Consider the following 5115-nt stretch of genomic DNA (forward strand, 5'->3'; position numbering starts at 1 on the left):
TCCAGCGGTGACCCACAGCACTGCCTGGGCAGGGAGGAGGCCTCTGACACCTGATTGTGTAAGAACTGGGTCCTTTCTAGCTCCCCTGCCCAGGGGCACAGCGTGGCCCTCCCCAGGGGGAGCACGCCTTCCAGGCACACAGCCCACACAGCCGGGGTCAGACCAGGCCACTAAGCACAGAGGTCCGAGAGGGGGTTGGGCTCAAGGCCAGGGCCTGGGGGCACAGGGAGAGGACCCAGCCGGTGGGGAGGAGCCAGGGGGTGGGGCCTGGGGCGACTGGCCAATCAGTGCAGACTTGGGGCGCCTGGACTCCAGACCCTGCCTGGCCCGGCACTGCACTGCGCTGCTGGTCTCCAGCCTACGTGGACCCCTGAGTGCCTATGCATGACCCCTACGTCACACTCGCGTGACCCAGCATGTCCCCACGTGGTGCACACTTTCCGTGGAGTTGGCTTCTGGTGAGTGTGGACTCTGCCTTTTCTGGAGGCCTGAGAGAGAAGCTTCCCGTGGCTTCTGGGGGTACCGTGTGCTGAGGCCATCATTTTACCCAGGAGCCCTCGGGGGGTGGCGCCGAGGGAGCGAAACGGGAGAAATACATGAGGAGAGATGCCCACGAGGACGGCTGAGGGATGGGGTGGGGGTGTCGGTCTTCAGAGGACCCACGGAGGAAGGGCTTGGTGTGGAAAATCCTTGGTGTATTATTTTTAGTTTTGGTGTAGAATAGTGAGGGGGGAGGAGTACTGAACATGGGTTTATCTATTTCTTGCTTCATATTATAGAGGACTAAAGACATTTGGGGCTACTAGTACACATGTAACGGGGAACTACCCTAAATTCCAGCCTGCATTTCCCCCTGGCTAACAGCTCCTGCTATAGATGCTGATTGTTGGAGGGGTTTTGCTAGAACTTGGGGTCTGACCTAAGAGATGTGGAGATTTGGGCTCTTTCCCGCTCCTCTTCCCTCCCTTTGTGATAAAACACACCTGGGCTTGAAGGCACACTTAAGAGGGACTTAAGTCTAGAAAGTTCCCTCCTTCTCCCTGTGGCGGCATTTTGATAAATCCTTCCTATTCCAGTCTCTGATCTATTGAATATTAAATATTTGATGAACCAAACACATGGGTCTTGTGACTGCAACATACACATCTTGTGAGACATTAACAATTTTTTTGTGCTATTATGAAGTATATGTCTAGAAATTATTAAATTTTTTCATGAATGTCAGTGTAAAGAATACTGGTGCAACGGACAGTCAGAATGCTTTTTAGTTTTCACTAGAAATGACGTTTTTTTTTTTTTTTAAGAATTCTAATATGTAATGAATGCTACAGAAATAAAAAATAGGAAAAACAACTATGAATAAAAGAAAAATAGGATATGTTTTAGGTCTAAAAAATATGAGCTATGAAGATGTATTTTTGAGGGAAAGGCAATTAACTTTGTTCCAAACTGAAGCTGGTTGTTTTAGAACAGGGAAACAGGATAAAATCTGAATGTAAAGTGGACAGTTCTAGGTTTGTGAAGAGACCTTGAGAGAAGAAATATTATGTATAGTCGAGCCGAATAAGATTGGAATAAATTTAATGAAGTGAATGAATTTAAATATCAAAAGTAAGGTGATGTAGAAGCAGAGTTTGGCTCTTTTTCACTTTGTTAAAAGGACGAAGTTTTCCTGAACTTCTCTGCTCCAGATAAGATATAATGAAGTTTTCTGTCTAGAAAGCAAAGATTGTATGTTTTCTTAAAATAGTTTTCTGTTTTAACCTGGTCCTGGATTACTAAGAAAACAGTCCTCGCAACCCTAAGGACCAAAGTTGTGCCAACCATATATTGTCATGTTGCATAAATGAATAATTTATATTGTTTCATAATGACATAGTGACGGAAAACATGGTAGACTAGGGTGTTTTTGAAAGCAGAGACTGCTTCCATGCCTCCACGGCTCTGTTACCAAGGACACATACAAACCTGAAGTGCTTTTCGTACAAATGTTAAGAGAAAGCTTCAGCTACCTACCCAGGGAACCTAATTTTATTCTGTCTGCAAGAAACACATTTTTGATCTATTAATTTACATTATCTTTTGCATCCTATGGCAGTACTTTTAAAATAAAGATGTGGGACTTCAGAACAATTCACTTCAAGATGTGCTTTTGCAGTGTGCAGATTGTTTTGAGCTAAGGGCAATTTTGTAATCTCAGGCTGAAGATACCGTAAACTATTGGCCCTTTAACTATCCAGAATAACACAAAATAGGGGCTTTGCCCTTAAGAGATCATCAGCCACCATCTGTGTTTGACCCAACTATAGGGGAGGGTAAACTGATACTCATTAAACGTCTGCTCTGCTCTTATCACTCTGCAATGACTCTTTGAAGCCCCCAGGGCATCTTACCTCACCCCTAGCTCAGGATGTCTTCTCTGCCCAGTTCCCTTTCTATCTCCCTACCTCTCCTGCCTGTGGGGTCTCTGACTTTCTCCTGTGTGGGGGGTTCCCATACTTAATGTGTGCATTAAATGGGGTTATTTTCTCTTGCTAATCTGTCTCCTGTCTATTTCATTATTAGAGCATCCAGAAGAACCTGGAGGGTAGAGCAAAGTTAATTGTAGAGTTGGTGCTATGAACAGAACACACTGGCTGGAACCCGGACTTTGCCTCCAGGCTCCTGGAGACAGGAGATCCTGGGGCATCTAACCCTGGCCTGCGTAAGGTACGGATTCTTACCATGTCAGCGCACACACACGATTTCTGTTGTAGGATGTGGTGGAAGCAAAACTGGTGAGAATCTTTGTCTCTATTCTATATTCAGATTGGAAGGAGAAAATATTTGTGACTCATTTCTTGGGCTAGTGGCTCTTTGTTAGTATGAGTGCTCGTGGGTTTAATTTTTCTCAGTCTGTCTGGTTTCTCACCTTTCATCCTGTTCTATGTCCCAGGGGGTGCAATTGCCCAGGTGCACCTTGCTGAGTATTCGGTCATGACAAGCTCTCAGTAGAGCTTTCTGTGTCTCTCCCATTCCTCCCAGAGATGGTCTGTTATCTCCCCCAGCTGGAGGAGGCTAATGAATGTGTCTGGTGGGCAGCCGAATTGGTTGGGGATCCATGGTTAGGAAACAATATGGCCAGACAGAATCATGGGCTAACGTCCTATCAGCTAAGGTCTTATCAAACTGCTCTGGCCCTAAGGAAATTATAAAGTAAAACTACAGTGGCAATTATGAGGAATATTCCTATTAGGTCATTTAAAAGTGCACTTGGAAAGCATGCGTTACCAAATCAAATAACGAGATAGATACCTATTTTTAAATATTAATACAGGTGAAACAGAGAGAAAGGAGAGTCAGTCACAGGATTTGTCAATGTAGGGTGGAAATCTTTAGATAACTTCTAAGAAAATTGAAGATAAATAAAAAAAGACATTGATGGGATTATAGCAAAAGTTTTAGAACAGCACTACCAAAAGCTGAATGGGCAAAGTTGACCCCTGTTGATCCCCCAAAATTGAAGGGCCCTAAACAAGTCACCTGTATTTTACCCCATTGTGGAGCAATTTAAAAGAGTGGGAAAAAGTGATTACAATGAGAAATCTGACCAGCCATTATTTGGGGCTGAGTCAGTCAAGTAAAGATTGAGAACAGGGCAGGGACCCTCTGGCTGACTTGCTGGGGAGCCAAAGTTTTTTGACTCAAGTAGGTAAAATGATAAGGGTATAGAAAAGAGAAATTTCCAGGTTTCCTTGATACAAGAGTTCTTGACTGATACCAAAACTCATTGGTGTAGCCCTAACTAAGGCTACGATTATATTAAAAGGAATATAGAAATGTTCATGATGTTGTTCTCACTTGTGGGTTGTGTGGTGATTCCCTGGGAAAGCACACCAGTATTGTATGAAACGCACTGGTGTAGTGGGTGTGAAATGGCTAATGTGGGAAAGTGGATAGCTGCAGAATCTGTGTGCAGAGAAAGAGTATCTGTTCTATTATTGAAAGGTTTTGGGGCTTTTGAAATTTCTGGAAAGTAAGTTACAATTCTGGACAATCCTGTCAATAGCATGCCAGAAAAGGAGAGAAGACATTCAAGTTCATTAATAGAGGCCAAGCCCTAGGCTGACACAGTTTACCTAAAGAGGTATATGAAGCTAGTCGACCTTTCAGCACTCTGCATGTTAGTAAGGGACAATGAAGGAAGACTATTAGTAGCCACTGTGCCTTGGGTACATGACCTGGGATGTGGTAGACAGTGGGATTTTTAATTCCTATTTTCTAGATCACTTGACCACAAACCAATTATAGTAACCCAAACAGTGGTATTGGCATAAAACGAAACACAGATCAATGGGGCAGAATGGATTCTCAAATGCAAACGGCATAAAGGGTTCTGTGAACACTGGACAGTCACAAGCAAAACAACAGCAGTGAACACCATCTTCTGCCACAAAGAAAAACCAACGATTTTCCAGACCAAGCCCTTTCTCCGCGTCGTGTGATAACCGACACCCCTCCCCCACCCCTCAGCAGAGCTGGTGCACAGGAAGCTTCTCCTTACCTTTTCCACGCCTCTTGGGGAGATCCTGAGTTAAAGCAGGTACAGAAGAACGTCCCACGTAGTCCCAGAACTACAGCAACTCTAGGAGAGATACTGAGGTAAGCCAAGTTCCCTCAGGAAAATCGCCACCTCAGTACACGAAAAGGCATCATGGCGGCTCTCGCCCTCAACTTTCTGGCGAGCCCGGCCCCCTAGTCTCGGACTAGGTACTCCGAACACCCACCTCGTAGCCCTATGATGTCCTTGCCTCTGGCTGTTGTGCTAGAGCCTAGCCCCACTTTTGCGAGGAGTTGGACCCCAGCTCTCGTGCGATATTCTGGCTCCCAGGTTTGGGGGGGGTGGAGGCGGGGCTCTGGCTCTTCTAGCTATAGGTTCTCGCTCCAGCCTACTCTCTGAACCCGCCCCTTGCACGAGGCGCTACACTCTGCCCCCTAGCGAGAAGCAGCCTGAGGTTCCAGCAGCACCCGCGCTAGGTGCTGTCTCATGGACCCCTGACCCCCGCGCAAGGCGCTGCGTCACAATCCCCGGACACCCATGCCAGGGGTTACATCAGGCTCCTGGCTCTTGTTGGG

At 45.9% G+C, this 5115-nt stretch overlaps 1 long non-coding RNA gene across 1 annotated transcript; it reads left to right on the forward strand.

Annotated features, from left to right (window-relative positions):
* The first annotated feature begins 321 nt into the window (after window positions 1-321).
* On the forward strand, window positions 322-4559 carry LOC141569600 (uncharacterized). Its single transcript, XR_012493291.1, has 3 exons — window positions 322-458; window positions 2566-2709; window positions 4265-4559. It is a non-coding gene; the product is annotated as an uncharacterized LOC141569600 (long non-coding RNA).
* The last annotated feature ends 556 nt before the right edge of the window (window positions 4560-5115 follow it).

Source organism: Rhinolophus sinicus, chromosome X (assembly GCF_036562045.2).
Source record: "Rhinolophus sinicus isolate RSC01 chromosome X, ASM3656204v1, whole genome shotgun sequence".
NCBI classification, from domain to species: Eukaryota; Metazoa; Chordata; class Mammalia; order Chiroptera; family Rhinolophidae; genus Rhinolophus; species Rhinolophus sinicus.